Source organism: Ambystoma mexicanum, chromosome 10 (genome assembly GCF_040938575.1).
Source record: "Ambystoma mexicanum isolate Mex_15411 chromosome 10, UKY_AmexF1_1, whole genome shotgun sequence".
Lineage (NCBI taxonomy): Eukaryota > Metazoa > Chordata > Amphibia > Caudata > Ambystomatidae > Ambystoma > Ambystoma mexicanum.
In genome coordinates, this window is record NC_090932.1 from 1,252,696,262 (window position 1) to 1,252,713,547 (window position 17,286).

The window sequence follows — 17,286 nt, forward strand, 5'->3', positions numbered from 1 at the left end:
GCTGCTGGGGTGCGTGGGTTCCTGCAGGCAGCTGGTGAAAGCTCACGCTAGTTTTACTGTGGTCCAGATTCTTGTCAGGAAGGATTCTAATTCAAAAGAGTACAAATGCAGATAATTAAGGATATGGTTTCCAGAGTCTAGTGAAATAGCAAAGGGTATAGAAAAGAGCTTACCCTGACAAGCCTATCCCCTACTAGGTCTTTATATCTCAGTCTGATGGTAAATGTTGGCAAAGCGCCTAATAGAACAGATAAGGAGTAAGAATATGTCCAATGTGTGAAAAGAGAAATGCAATCAGAGATTTGGATCTTACCCATAAACAGTAGACACAGGAATGAATAGCATAGAACAGATCACGGGTCTTGAACTCGAAGGAATAGAAGGCTGAAAAGGATGTCTAAGGCTGGTTCCTAATGTAGATTGTAAATAACCACAAGATTAGACGTGAGGAAAAATCCCATGAGAATCACAACTCTGTCCAGCTAAACAGATGTCAGCTACAAACCAATGGCGGCAGGAGTGGTTGTTGAAACTAGAGGATGACTTCCTGATGATCCACAGAGCGTAGACAAGGATCGAATATTCTAATGTTCAGGACGAGAAATAGGAAAAGAATAAATGACGGAAGTAGAGAAAGCAACTCTAGATAGCAATGGTTGAATGGAAAAAAGTAACGAACTTACGGTGCGCAGTGCGACTCTGAATAGAGAAGCAACGCGTAGTACCGAAGTTCCAGTAACCGGATATACAATTCCAGAAGTCGAGGGCGGGGCTACTCGCTCGGTTTGAGGAGCGAGAAACAGTAGCGTGCTAATTATGGTTTCGGGCTCCTCCATGTTACGAGTCCCGATTCTGGGCAAAACCGCGGGCATTGGCACACGGGAAAGTGAAGTAGCGAGACCCCAATGGACAGCCGTAACACTGACAAACTGGCCTACCACCAGCTCCAAAGGAAATACAGACTCTCTATCCATGCCAAAAAAAGGGCCCACATTCAGGCACGGGTATCTGGTGAAGCCAACAACCGCCCCATCAACCCTTTCCTAGGGAAACTGCTGGAGAAGTTGGCCCTGTCCCAACTCAACGCTCACACTGAACTTGTTGGCAGTCTCCACAACCATCAATCTGGATTCTGAGCATCCAGAGGCACGGAAATACTCTTCTGAACACCTGTGAAGAACTGCTTGCATCCCTGGATTCCAACCCCCCTGCTGTCCTCATCCTTCTTGATCTCTCCTCTGCATTTGACACAGTCTAACACTCCAGCCTCATACAAAGGCTCCATGACACCCTTGGTATCTCAGAGCAGGCACTGGACTGGCTGACCTCCTTCCTAACTGACTGTTCCTCCTAAATTATCCTGGACACCTTCTCCTCTCCTACTTCCTTCTCCACATGTGGTGTACCACAGGGCTCTATTCTCTCGCCTTGGCTCTTTAATATCTACCTAACTCAACTGACACTCCTCATCTCCTCCTTTTTCCCAAACTTCCAGTGTTATGCTGACAACACACAACTCTTCTTCAAACTTCCTGCTGACTGTCTTGCACCTTCCATCATCCCTGACTGCCCTTCTGCCATCCAGACATGGTACACTTCCAATGATCTCTTTCTCAATGACAACAAAACGGAGATCCTTCCGATTTGGACCCCTGCACCTGACGGCTTCCCTTCACTCTGGCCTTCTTCCATGGGCTTTCCCACAGCTCCATCTTCTGAAGCCAGAAACCTCTGAATCATCTTCGACTCCTCTCTCTCCTTCTTCCCTTACAACCAGGGCATTGCCAAGTCCCACTTTCAGCTCTTCCTTCTAAAAGGAATTCTACCCTTTCTCACCTTCCCCAAGAAGCTCAATGCTACCTGAGCCCTGGTTCTCCATGGGCTTCACTATTGCAATAGCCTCCTCCTGAATCTACCTTCTTCCACTCTGCAACCCCTCCAGCTAATCCAGAATAGAGCACCAAGACTTATCCTTGTCCTCAAACCCAGGGACCATATCTCTCCTGCTCTAAAAAGTCTTCACTGGCTGCCAGTTACTTCACAGATTAAATTCAAATCCCTCTGTATCATCCACAAGGCTGTGTGGGTCCAGGAACCATACTATCTGCAACTCTCGCTTATTAAATATTCGGCCTCTAGACCTCTGCACTCCTTTGGCACCAACTCGTTGTGTGTAAAGTGTTTTGCTAAACAGAGGGCAGGAGGTCAATCACTTTCCTTAGTTGGCTTCGTTCTTTGGAACAGCCTCCCGCTCCCTCTTCATCTTGAGCAGGACTTTCTTAAATTCCAGAAGATCCTCAAAACCTTCCTCTTTATCTCCTCCATCCCTCCCTCTCTCCTCTGCTAATCTCACAGTTGCTTGTTTGATGCTCAGGGCCTTTATGCATCCTCAGGGCCTGACCTCCCACACCAAATCCCCCCAGCTTCTGTCTATCCTCAGTACTTGCCTCGGCTCACCCTCCATCCTTGGAGGTTTGCACTTACCTTACATTGCACTTCCCCTGTTGCACACCAATGAGCACCCTAGCACTTTCCCCATTTCCTCCCCCTTCTTCACTTGCACGTTCGGGACACTCACAAGGCACAGTAGGCTTTCCCCCCACACTGTATTTAACAAGGTATAAAATAAGCAGTGTCGCAGAGCAATTTGCTATGCAATACTCTAGGTTTGCTAATCAAATTGAAACTTGTGTAGCAAACCTAGCTATTTAATTTACCCTGTTAAATGAAAGCACAGCGCATCCTGCATTCCTCTCCTACCCACTTGGATTTCTTCCCCATGTTTGCTCTGTTTACTGCAAGGTCAAAGGGGCTAATGGAGAAAGAGGGTGCAGCAGTGATAATCTCCCCCACACTCAAGAGTGCTAGCAATACTTTTTTTTCTTTTTTCAAATAATTGCAAACCAGAAGAAAATTGAGAATGCTTTTATTAAGCTAACTGTATCCTCTCTGACCAGTATGTGTTAACATTGTCTATTTATTTAATAGACAGTCATGCAATTCCATTCTTAAAAATGTAAGTTGTTACATAATTCATAATTACAGTATTGCTACTGTAAAACAGTACATTGTCTCCATGTTTTATAGTAAAATGTAGGTTAGTGTATCTAATAGTGTCAACTACATTTAATTTTGCTGAGGAAGATGCATCCTATTGATGAGGTAACATGTACATGATCACACGGCCAAATGCTTTTCATGCAAACCTAGTTGTGTGACCTGCTCGTTCATACATCTGTGAAACTGGTGATCAACCCATTCCATCTCATCACCCTGTTGCTTTATATCCACTACCTTGAAAGTGAGATGAGACATAAACTACAATATTCCTCCTAGTTTTCCCAGTTCACTGTCTGCTATGCCATCCACTCTGCTTAGTCTCTTACTTATTCCCCTCTTACTGCAATACCATACACTGTAGTTCGCCTCCACAGCTCACTTTGCTCTATGATTATGATTATGAATGCATTATATATTTGCACCTACGGGAGAGAGCTGGTCAAACTGTTTTCAGAGCCTTTGTTAGGGTATATATTTGTATCCCCATTCATGCAGCTAACCTTTTACATTTTGCAGACACTCATCCTGGGCTCTCAAAATGTACTTGCTCACTCTCATAGTTGAGTAGATTGTATGTAGGGTGAGTACCATTTGCAGGGGATGTTATCATTTACTTTGTTTTCAGTAAATGTCCAATACAAGTTTCACTGTGCATGGTTGGCCTTTGGGTGGCAGTAGTGTGCCAAACAAAGTGGGTTTGTGGTGACATGCACCATTTTACAGAAAGCGCCTTTGCATTTTTTTCATCCGTTGCCATGGGTCAATTGCATTTCTCTTAGGTCGAGTAGGTAAACTAAGTTACTCAACCTGCAGGTCTAGCAGAATTTTCACGAATTTGTAAAACCTGACTCATCTCACCAATGTCTTCAGGGGTGCACAAAAATGATGTATTGCTCATTTTATGTCTTGGGTACAAATAACGTCTGATGAAATTCAAAATATTAGCACAACATTGCTAATCAAATTGGTGTGTTTGCTAATCAAGAACATTTTAACTAGCAAATTCTGCTAATCAATTTCTGAAAACTAATGTATGTCTTGTTTAATATTTGTTTAATGTATTTTAATTGTTTTCTCATCTGTTGTCCCTTCCCTGTTGCCCTGCGGGCGCTTTGAAACAGTATTTACTTTCTGTATAAGCGTCTAACAAGCGAACAATAGATAAATAAATACATGTAAAAAATAATAAATTTGGCTTTTGTGATGTGACTTGACAGGGCATTTTGGGTAACCGTTTGATCTAGAATAATTAATTTGACCAGTGCTATGTGTGGTATTGCCAGACTTCCCTGTTTTTTTGAATTATCCAAACAACATACAATCAGACAGGAAGAAGAATTACCTTCAGAAGAATGGGTTATGTACAGCATGTTTAACCAGGGTGGTGACTGAAACTGCCATCCATGTTAGTCATGGGCTCCTGATTGTGCCTTTCGCAAATTGGTTCTCGTATTTTATCTTGCTGAAAGATGATTGACTCCGGTTACACCCTAAAATTAATGGATCATGGACCACAGTCAAATGTGTTAGCTCATTAGTGCAAATATTGATGATCATTGGGTTATGTTTAGCGACAGCATTATTGGCCAGTTTGAAGCACAAGTTGTCGTTATAAGCCATCTTAGTTATGCTACTACATTAGACGTGTGTGCCTTTAATAGGGGGTTTCGACAAAATCACCACTTTGAAAGAACTACATTCAGTATCAACATACAGTCATGTCAGGCAAAGGTCCTCCCTGGTGACATCCAAGTCGCAGAAAGTATTTAGTGACGAGTCTCCATTAGCTCCACCATTCGACGGTTCTTAGAATTAAGTAATTTTAGTTGGGATATTTTAGAAATGACTTAACATATAACAGGTTTGCTGTTCTCATAGCTCATGTTTCACTCCATACACATATTTGTTTGTTCTATGCTTTATTCATACAAGGCATTCATGGTGTATGTGTGTGTGTGTGTGTACATTTTGACGTCCTATTTATCTCTTTGAAGCTGCTTTTTTCCGCCAAGTGTACAATTTGTGTTTTCAATTAACTTTGGGTCACTTAGCGAAATGTACAACTTCTGCTTATAATTAATTTCAAGCCCAATTTAAACATATTTGGGGCTGTATTAAACAATAATTTTATGTTAACATTGATGTATATGTATATATTTGTTGAGGCTCATACAGGACTCTAGTCCAGATCTTTTAAATTGACACAGTTGAGGTTGTGTTTAAACTATAAAACTTTATGAGATATGTATTGCCAAGCAGTAGGTTGTCTTTTGTTAACATATGACAGAAACAGAATGGTTATCTTCATATTCATAGCAGAATACAATATTATTTTTCCACTGGAGATGTCTGCTACAAATACTTTTACATTGAACAAGTTTAGTTCCCACTCCATACTGGTTACCTCCAGTGGTAAAGGAGTGAACCTGATCATCTAGCTATTATTGAACTAGATATCGAGATAGAGGTGAAAGATTTAGATCAATGGTTTCAAATATAAAGCCCATGTGCCGGATCAGATACCTATAGCCCCTTTTCAGGCCTCCCGCACACAGTGCATATTGCAGAGGAATGTTCTCTGGCAAAGGAGATCGAAGATCAGGTTTCTCGACTCAGAAGATGTAGTTTTATTAAGGTGAGAGAAAGGCACTGTCAACATTAGTTGATTCTCTGAAATGCCCCACTGTATTAAATGCAAACCAGCCCAATAGAATGGGAAATGTAAGCAAGGTGGCCAATGAAATGACAAGCAAAATATGTAACCAATGAAATAAACACAAATAGTCACTCACCTTCCCATCAATTGTGGTTTCCTTTTAAGCAAACTCTAAATGGTATTTTTTTCGGCGGCCGTCTTGAAAGACTTTGGCAACAAGATAGACAGAAATGCCAATAAAACTTCACTGGTGCCTGTGTCTTAATATTGGCAGGCATTCACTCATTGATCCTAGTTGTTATCTAAAACAAAGATGAATCTATAATTATTTTGTAACTATCAGCTCATGTTCCTTCAGGGGTCTACCTCAAAGAAGCTGTTCAGAGTATCTGTGCCACTCTTCATTATTATCCGGTTCATTTGCATAGGTGTGATGTGTGGCCCATGAGCAAAGTAGTTCAATCCAAACTGGTCAACTGTCCGATTGAGTTTGACATCTCTGATGTAGAGTCACTCTTTAAACAGTTAAATCAATTAAACAACACGGGGGGCAAGGTCTTACAACTCATGAATGTATATAATCCTCAGTTTGCCTAAAGTGATAGGCCAGTGGTAATAGCTTTTATGGTTTTTTTCTCCCTTTGGTTGTATTTAGGTGTTCAAACCCTTTGTACAAGGAAACAGAGCATTATGAGTAGTACTTTAACATCAGGAAGGGACAAAGCTAATGGGAGTTGGAGTTTGATATAGCACAGATCATTTCCTATGGCATTAACATTCCTATTATGTGAATTTGTAAAATATGATCTGATTCAATGCGATGCTCTCTGTTAAATAATGCAAACTCAGGATCACTGTATACTTACATATCAAGTAGTTAATGTTAAACAAACAAAACCGAACATTCAAAAACATGCTATGTTGTAGGCTATAATGAAAGACAAAGGGAATGTAAACATGCAAATGCATGTCTGTTGTTGTACGAAAGGAAAATGTAATAAACTGCCAAACACTAATTCTTAAGGAAATGAGGAACACAAAAGTCATGATTATTATTATTAATCTTATTATTATATATTTATTGAGGGCACACTTAGCTTCAAGAAGCAATGACATGCTTTACAGTCATGAGGGAAGTACACAGTGAGGAAAGCAGAGATACTAGGGAGCAGGGAGTTAACAACAGGGAGAGGGATATTGGGCAATTTGGCAGCACAGGATCTGCAAGCAACCAGGCGAGGAAACAGGAGGGAGCAAATCACCCAGTCTCAGGTCAGGTCGGAAGTGGAGGGATTGTGGACCTAATTGTTAGGGAGGAGCCATTTCTTGAAGAGAGTCTTGAGTTCCTTTCAAAAAATATACCAGCGAGGGGGTGAGCCTGATGTTGATGGTGAGGAGGTTCAGAGTCTGGGGGCACAGCTGGAAAAGGCCTGTATTCTGGTTCTTTTCTTCCAGGACCAGCCATGTTCAAGTCTGCACATGTCTGTACTTCTGAAGGATCACAGGCCTCTGGAGATCATGGTTTCTCAGTGCAGTGCCTAAGGGATGTCAGGGTGACAATATCATATACGTTGCAGCAGGATTTGAAGATGATACGTTCTTGCAGCATGTACCAAAGTAGTTTGATGAGGGTTGGGGTGATGTGGTCGAATTTGCAGAGTCCTTTGAAGTGATGTGCTACAGCATGTAGGACACAGCGCAGGGATACCAGGGTAGTTCCTGAAGGCCTCCCTAAAGACCATTGCCCCGATCTAGGTGGGAGAGAACCAAGGATTGGAAAGCAGAGTTGGAGTTGTTTTCTCAGATGATGGAGAAAGTTGGTACCAAGCCTTATGTGTCTTCCTTGCTATGTACTGTTTGGTGAGGTGTCAATCAATGAAGAACCAAAGAGACCTGGCACAGGTAGTCAGCTAAGCTGTGAAGCCCTAAAGGTTCATAGTGCAGAGCCAGTTCTGGGTGTCAGAGTGTTTGGAGTTGTTGGTAAGCAGTAGGAATTTGGTGTTGGAGGGATTAAGCTTCAGGTAAGCACTAGACTGGATCAATGTGAGACCAGCCTTGAGCCTGTGGATGTCTTTGATTGGAGAATTTCTTAAGGTAGAGCTCCATGTCATCTGCTTATTGTTGTGTGGAGCCAGGAGGGTTCAAAGTGGTTCCATGTAAAGATTGAAGATCACAGGGGAGAGGATAGGCCCATGCAGGTTTCCACAGATGATGGGCAGATTTGGTGAATTGGAGTAATTCATTTAGAATTGGTGGCAGTTGGCAAGGTAATATTTGAAAGAGTTGAGCATACATTTGCTGACACCCATGCAGCTATGTAGAGTGTTGATGTGTGTCTGGCGGCCTACTGTGTCGATTGCTGCTGAAAGGTCAAGCCGAACCAGGAGACAAGGATGGCCAACATCAAGGATTTTATCGATAACCTTAATGGCAGATATTTCTGTGCTGCATCTGGGTCTGTAGCCAGATTGGTAGGACTGAACGAGGTTGTAGCTTCGATGTTTTGGAGGAGTTATGTGGCTACTGCTTTCTCAAGGACATAACATAGGAAGGGAAGATGGGTGATGGGTCGGAGGTTGCTGAGGTCTGGGACCACTGCTGGTTTCTTGACAAGCAGAAGGATTTGTCCAATATTGAGGGTCAAGTGGAAGGTGTCGTGCATATGGGAGCAGTTGATAATTGTCAGGTAAGGGCGGAGTGTTTCGGTTGAAAGGGTCTTGAGTACACAGGCAGGTAGGATGTCACCCGCATACAAGGTGGCCTTGAGGGATCCTAGGATGGCAGTGAGGTCTTACATAGTGAGTGTCTTGACAGTTGTCCAGGTAGTTGTGGTTTTGCAAGATGGAATGTATAGTGTATAGTCAGTTGTGCCTTTGGTGTCTATGTGGTGGTGGATCATGCTGATCTTGTTGATGAATCAAGAGTTAATGGTTGTGGAGTTTTGATGGGGGCAGTATGAGTGAGTCAGGCAGAGGGTTTATACAATGCTGGATGGCTTTGAAGAGTGCTCTGCTTTCATTGTTGGCCTTCACTATGCTGTTTTGGTAGTAATTAGCCTTAGCATTGGTGATCAGTTGTCTGCATGTAGCAAGGAGTTCTTTGAGTATTGGCAAGGTTGGATGTGCTGCCAGATGTTCACCAAGTCGTTTCTTGTGTTCTGATGTTTCTTTTGTTGAAGTTGAGTTCTTGAATGTACCAGGGTGCTGAAGGGTCAGGCTTGAGGGTGCATTGTTTCACTGTGCCATGGCGGTTGATGTTGGTTGTGAGCTAGTGTTGAGTTCTTAGAGAAGCTGGTCATGGTGCGGGTTCATTTAAGGTCGATCTTCCCATGTGAGGTGGAGGTTGGCAAGGTCTCTGTGAGAGTCTCCACTGGGAAGTTCTTGAATGATCTGAAGGTTTGTTTGCATGATGGTGAAGAAGTCCATGAAGTCTTTGATGAAAGAGCTGTTGAGCTTGGGTGGTCTGCAGATGAGGTGTAAAGTGACTGTGTCCTTTGGGGAGATTGTTTAGTAGCAGGAAAGGTATTTGGAAGTGCCGATGGTGGTGATATCCAGTTGGGTGCATGGCCATGATGCCATGTGAATGATGGTGATGCCTCTGCCCATCTTGTTTGGACAGTCTCCTTACAGAATTCTGTAGCTCTTTTGGATGAGGACATCTAGGATGTGAGTGGAGGTGGATGTCATCCAGATTTCGTTAATGAAGATGGAAAAAGTAAATACAAGAAGGTCTGCTTATGTAGGCAAAAAGGGCGGAAAAACAAGAAGGCACCAAATGATTAGCAGTGATTGACATGAGGGTTGGATTTAGGTCACTTGACCTTGATCCACTTGCACCAGTTTACCAACTGCCTTATATATCAACTCTCTAACCAAAACCTTAGAAGAGTTGTCAATGAGTGTACCACACCTGAGGAGAGTTGGTTACCAATCCTTTTATATTCTGATGACGCTGTCCTGGTGGCACACTTGTGTAGCTCTTCGGATCCTCATCGCTGACTATACTGACTAGAGGCCTGATTATCATTCCAGCTAAATATTAATTTATGCATCTGGACAAGAGCGGGAAATATGGTAAAACCTTACTTTTCAGTGTTTTTATTTAAGCTATTGCAAAAAAATATTTGCTCATTAGATTTCAGGATGATTTGTTCTGCACACCTCATTTTGCTTCATCTTAAAAAAGAATAGTGCTGGCAAAGCGGGGCATCTTGAGATTCATTGCCAAGAGTGAAATGTCCCCCGCATGGACCTTATTGAGGGTCTTTCAGGCAAAATCAGTAGCAATTTCTACCTACCACGCTGCCATATGAGAATAAACCATGTGGGAGGCTTCACAGAAAAAAAACAAAATATATGTTTCTGAAAATTGTGAGGAGTTCCTCAGCCAGCATTGATTTTTGAAATCCACAGGGAACTGTTTATGCCTTTCATGAACAATAGCATCATGTGAAAACAATTGGAGCTGTGATCATGATTTTGGCATAACGATTAGGCTGATATTACTAAGTCCATCATGAAAGTTCTTGCAGCCTGTGTCACAATGAAAATGGACCCCTGCTTGATGCATATAGCATGAATCTGAAACGTGTGACTCATGCTGACTGGTTCACTTTTTTTGTTCCTTAGGTCAGCTTTTGGATTCAGAGGTAGATTCCTGCTAATACATCTAAAGTTGGCCGAAATAACAATGTGATTCACCCAAGACATTTTTGGAAGCAAATCAGACTTGCCTTTGCTTCCTGATATTTACAGCTGTCGAGGGAAAAGTTTATTTGGGTGAAGGTATTTTTAAAGGATTTTGCTTCATTAAAACTCCCTAGAAATAGAATCAAGCCCATCGCCATCTTATCCTGGTTCTCACTGTCTGAGCTGCAATCTCGATTATAAACCTCTCCCAGTGGGATTTTTAATTTATTTTCCCATCTGAAGAAGTTACAAAACAAGAGAGCTGTTTTCATGTCTTAATTAACTCTATAAATGCTAAGGGCATACATGTTTGTCTTGAACCACTTGTGCACATAAATGGGAACTTGTCAGCATCTGTCGGCTTCTGCTATTTTAGGTTTTGGCTTTTTCACCAGCCAGGAGGCAAAATATGCCTTATGCTGCCTCACATGGATTTGCGATGGGGAGCTGTAGAGCATCTTGGTAAAACGAGTGCATCCTCAAATCCTGGTGGAGCAATTAAGCCTGGGCGGACATATTTGGCTCTAAACCGAGCCCCTCGAATTTGAGAAAATTTGTGCAAAACAGATTTTCCACAGCTGTGTGGGTGATTCCGGCAGGGTGATTCAGGTGGTTGACGAAAAAAGAGTGAACAGAGCATGTGTGAACTGATTTCGGAATGAATCCTTTTTAGACAGAGGGCCTCATCACGAGTTGGGCGGTATCACGGCAGTATTACACCGGGATACCGCCCGTGCTAATAGCGTTATGGCCAACCGGTCCGGCGCTATTAGTGCCAGATCAAGGGTTGGGCGGTAATGGGTATTCCCCATTCCCCATTGGGTCTACTGAACCCATTGGGGTATTTTCGGCACAATTAGCAATTGGCGTTAAATTGGCGCATTTACCCTTAGCTTAGAACTGGGGGTAAATACTGCTAGACTCGTGATAGGGCAGACCCTTTAAATGCGGCACTAATAGCGTTACCGCCGCATTTAAGGGCTAACGCCTAACTTGCGATGATGCCCAGAGCCAAGACATTGCACAGCGGTTGAGGGAACATGCTTTATTTGATGAATCGTTGGAAAATTAATAGGATTTGGTTCATGGAAATGTTAAAAATGAATTTGTTACTTAACTATAAAAGAAGTTCTTCAAGTCTGGTATCTTTCATAGATTTGTGTGCACATATAATGGCTTGTCATCGGTCTAGGAATCCTCGGTACATATAAATGTCACAGCAGTACACAAAATGTAGCTGACAGCATAGCCACCTCATGTTGGTCCTTTCTCAACGAGGTGGTAAGGCTTAGACTCCTCCCAGGGCAGCTATGTTCCAATTCAAGCTAAATCACGTTACTAACAATACAATTGATCTGTTCCATGTGATACTGTCAGCGCATGAAAGTGCTGTAATCTTTTCATCACAGATGTTCTTTACCCTCTTTACATCAGTAGGCCTCTTGTCTTATTGCAAGTCTTTCTTTGAAGGGGCACCTCGCCTTAGGCCCTCATCGTCTGTGGTGCTCTGCCCTTCCCCCAAGACCTCCTCCAGACTTAGCATCCAATTTGTTCCTTCTCTTCCACTGGTCGACCCTCCTTCACTCTTTGACTTGCCTGCCCTTGTGCCCTTCACATGTCTTCTTGTATTTGTTTCTCCCCAAAGTCCACCAAGCTTCTCCTCTAGACCCCTATTCACATTGAAATAATTTTAATGAGCTGCAGTACCACTCGACCTATCCTTTCCTATTACTTACTGCTCCTCCGATGACACCACTAACACGCACTCCTGCGTCCACGCTCACCCCTTACGACCCACATGTGTTTCTGTTTCACTGTTGAATTCAAACCCTGATGTTGCCTCACGTTCATTACTTGTTTGCTGCTGATTTGGCAGTGATGGAACAACAAGTCACCTAGCCTCCAGGTACGCAGGCGGGTCACATGTGGCTCTATAAAAGGTGCCAACGCTGGAGAACTACAGTTGCAGGTAACTCATTCTCCAGCAACACTGTATGTTTGATACTTTCACATTGTTAAATAAAATGAAATGTGGACCCTAAAACAATGGTAATTACTAATTACACATATTACAACTAATCTGTGAATTGTTGTTTAAGTTTTGTCACTTGTTTCAACGTTTTGTGGTTGGATTGGATTGCGATGATGGAGGATGTTGGGCTGCAACAACATTGATTTCATTTGATCTTGTTTTAGCAATGTATGATTTGTTTGTGGGTGCAGATTGAACAGCACAAAAGAGGAGCCAGGGGGAGAGGGGTTATGTCAGAATATGCCAAAGGGGACGGGGCAGAGAGTGAATTCTGAATTGTATTGGCTGGAACTGGAAGCCATTTTTGTTCTGCCATTTCTTTGTACAGTGTGCTGTCCATTTGTGGAGGATGATGATGGGAGGTCCAAGGAGTTCAAAAATGTAAGTACAAAATTATGTAAAAAATATTACAAGGTGTAAAACAATGAAACACACAATAATACATTTCTCATACATTTTTAATTTGGGTGATTAAGTGTTGCTTTAGTGCCACGTATAAGCGAAACCATTGCATTCCAGTACATATAGGGAGAAATGGCATATGAGGAGGGACACGCGGCTTGTAGGTGTTGTTTGGTTATTTTCCCACCCATTGACAGCCCACGATCATGCTAATCCCCATGGCATTCCCACCCAGTCAGACCCCCTCCCCGCCTACAAAGCACCTCCTCATGGGAACTCTTTGAACTCACTTTGATCAAGCCTTATTATCAAACTGTGCACTGGAAGTGCCTGCCAATATTTTTTTCAAAGCAGTCTTCTGAGAGTTAAATTAGTTAATTGGAGTTGTAAACACGCTACAGGTGTAATAGACATGGTGGTTTTAATTTATTGTTTATTATTCATACTTTATCGGTTTATTTTTTTGAATAATTTGGAACATTGTTACATTTATTTTGTATTACCAATATTTTATGTTTCCTTTATTACTACATATTTGTGCACGTGTTTAATTACCATGATTATTATAGTTGCCTTATGAATATTACTTTTGGGGGAGTAACTGGGGTATTTTTCATAAATGACTACAGTATCTTTATTCACATCGTCTGATCAATTGTTTTGTGTTATTCTGCTATTATTTACTAATTACTACAATGTTCTTTATTCACCTTAAGAATTATTATTTTTGCAGTTGTTTTGCCTTTGTTGTTACACTTTCTGGTCAATACCTATTCACAATGGTATTTTTCATGAATTGATAACATATTTATTCACCTTGATTTTATGATTTCTGATCCATATACATTTTTGTCAACGTGATATTTTCCATTCAATTACTAAAATAAAGTAGTCACCTTGATTAATATTACATCTGATCAATATTGTTTGTCACTGTGGTGTTTGACATGAATTATGTTATCTTTGTATTCACCTTGATCATTTATTAATTGTGTTTATTCACTTTGGTTATTATTATTTTGTGATCAACTAAAAAAAAATGGCCACTGTTATTTTTCATGAACTACTACCATTTGATGTTCATTTTCATTATTATTGCTGATTAATATTATGTTTTGGTACTGTTATTTTTCATGAATTACGCAGTTTTCTTAATGTAATCGGTGCATTTTTGGACCAGAGTGGGTGTAGTAAAGAATCACAATGGGGATGGTACGGGGAAATGCAATATTTACTATGTCAAAAGCGAGAAAGAACAGATAAATCCATAGAATATCCCAATGTATGTAAGACTGAAAGAATCATCCAGTGCGCCTTGCACATGCTTCCTCAAAATAGGAGCAATCATTAACGTGTCCATTTTGTCTTTCAAGAAACCATCCCCCAGTCAGGTCCAGCAGCTCAGTCAGATTCACAGGCATATTATGCAATACGTTTATATACACGTTTTAATTACAATATATGTCGGCTAATATTTGTATTTTTTCCACCAACCACTGAATAATATTTCTATTCCATGCAGATAGATGAATCACCTAATCAATCAATCAATCAATCAATCAATCAATCAGTCAAGTGATTCCATTTCCTGGGAGGCCACACCTCTGCAAGTTCCTCCAAAGAAGCAAGCTGGAACAAGCAAAAAAGTCCATCACTTTCAAGATACCAGCAGTGTGTCTCTGTCTGGGATCTAACCATTCCCATTTATCACACCCACCATTTGGCATACCTGGTACATCCGCTAGTACCGGAAGAGGCAGTGAACAAGTAGTGCTTCTGACACTGAATCAAGGCATCAGCCAATTGTGTGGAAAAGAATGTGACTGGTGCTGTATTGCTAGAGACTCTCTGCAGTGGTGAGGGATAGCCACAGCAGGAGGGACAAGCACTGGGGAAAAAAGCAAGAAGGCCCAGTTATGATCGCAGACAAGGAGATTCCTTCAGAAGGAGGTGGGAAAGGTGGTGAAAGTGAAGGAAAGGTCAAGGACAGCCATTCCTCACTGTCACTCCATTCAGGTGATGATGTTAGTGACCTGCTATAGTCGCCTGCATGCCCTGGTAAAAGAAAGGCGCAAGAAATGTTGATGCACTTAGTGATAATGATATAGGTGTTGCTGTTAGCCTCAGACATATGAGGTCAAGTGCAGCTGAGGAGGACAGCACGAAGCAAATTTCGTCTGCACCGCCCATTGGTGCCATGTTCTTGCACAAGAAACACAAATAAAGGCAGAGACAGGTAGGTAGTCCAATTATGACTGGAAGCGCAATGGCATCAACAGGCAGCACCCTAACAGCCATATAGAGGCCTTAGCTGGTTCTTTGTTGTCCTCTAAAGAATATACCAGTGAAAACATAAACATAGGATGCTCTATCACCGACTTTGCCAGTGTGAAAAAGCCCATATCAAGTGCCTAGGATGTTTTCATTATTGATAACGACAATTACCATATTGCCATTTGCGCACTCTGCAAAAACCATGGAAACACATTGGGGCGCTGAGGGATTGCTGAGTCACTTGAAAATCATTAGAGGGAATTGCATGCGCATCAGGAAAGGCTCAAAAGTGGGTTTACTGGTGGTACATTTTCTGCAGGGACAGTGTTTGTAGTTCAGGAAGTAGATAATGATGATGAAGGAGTTCTCATAACATCTCAAAATGTCAGCAGGGCATCAAGCACGAAGCCCTGTGTATGCTCCCTAGATGGCACAGACATGTCTCCACTGTTCATTCATGCTCATCACTTGATGAGTCTGAGACTCCTGCTGGCAAGTCTCAAAGCAGACTTTCACAGTTTAGTATTCTAATAGAATCCAGCATCAAGAAGGATTTCACCAAAGCTAGCCTAAAAAGTACCCCAAAAACCATGCCTGTGTGTGTCTTTACAAAGGGATGGTGGTTACAATTTTGTAAGTTACCCTCCTCTCCTATTCTTTGGTAGACACTAAAGGATTCTTGGAATGTGTCGAAGCCATTTCACCTAAATATCAGGTAACCAGGCACACGTTTTTCAATATTTTGCATGTCTTATTTTCACATAATACTTTTAGCGACAATTGGAAAAGTACTGATGGAGTTCGCCGTGCACACCATTCCATTCATGCATACTGTACAATAGTGCACTTGCCACTAGCCATTTGCTAGTAATATTTGATACTTTGCAAATAAGAAATGGTTGCTATGTGTATGCATAGAATTAAGGTGGCGAGCACATTTTATGTGGTTGGCTAGTAGCTTTCAACTTGAATTTCTGCCCTCCTGATGTAACAATTAACACGTGAAGTACTGGACAATCAATAGCCTATATGTGCACCACAGCACGTTGAGCTTCTTTTTAGTCACGCCACATCAGTGTTTAAGCCTCAACTGCCCTACCACAAAAACTTCCTTTACCAGCAAGTAACTCTTTTAATGTGTTCCATGAAGAAGGCGCACACATCAGCAAATATCCTGGCAGTGTTCAAAGGTAAGATTTTGCGATGGCTTAAGCCAAAAGGATTGCCGGTTGGTTTTGTTCTCAGTGATGGATGGGAACTATTACAGTGTACCCTGTTATGTGCACTGCATGAGCCTCATAGTCGGACTTCCTGAAAAAAGATACATAGTTTGCCAATGTAATGGTGATATGTCGCACTTAAGAAACAAGTGAGTGCCACTGCCTCAACAACAGCTTATACCAATAAATGGATTAATGCTTGCAAACCCTACTTGTCCCCCAACAGCTGCATCATGTTAGCCAGGGCACTAGTCCTATCAAAGCTGGACAACTGTAATACTCTCTTTTTAGGCTCCACAGAACAGAATATCAATAGACTGCAGGTTCAACAGAATAACACCTTGAGATCAGTGTTAAATATCCCTAGATCCAACCATATTTCATGCATCAGACGGGACACCCACTGGCTCCCGGTACATGACAGAATCTTGCTTCGTACTCTAGTTATCACTCATAAATTCTTGTCAAACTCTGCCCCTAAATATTTGGCTGACAAATTCTCTAGAAACCAACCCACCAGACCCACTAGATCATTTTACTCGCACTGCCTCAATATCCCAAGGTACAACCTAAAAACGGCGGGAGGAGCTAGTTTCCCAGTCTTAGCTGCCAAATGCTGGAACTCTCTCCCTCTTACCATCAGAGCTGAACCTTCCTGTTGGACTTTCAGAGCTAAAGTAAAAAATTGTCTCTTGTACAAGCAACTCTAATAGGCCTGGGCTAAGCACAACCTGCCGCCAATGCACCCTAACACAGCTCTCAATGTATTATTGTTATTCTAGCGCTGTCGACCAAACTGTAACCGCCGGTGACAACTTTATGCTCTTATATGTTCCATTATGGAAGTCGGCTAACCTGTAACCTATTGTTGACATTAGCATGCTTTTTTTATGTACTCTATATGTATGTGTCTGTAATTCTGCCAAAAGCTCTAGGACCCAGCTACCTCAGGGT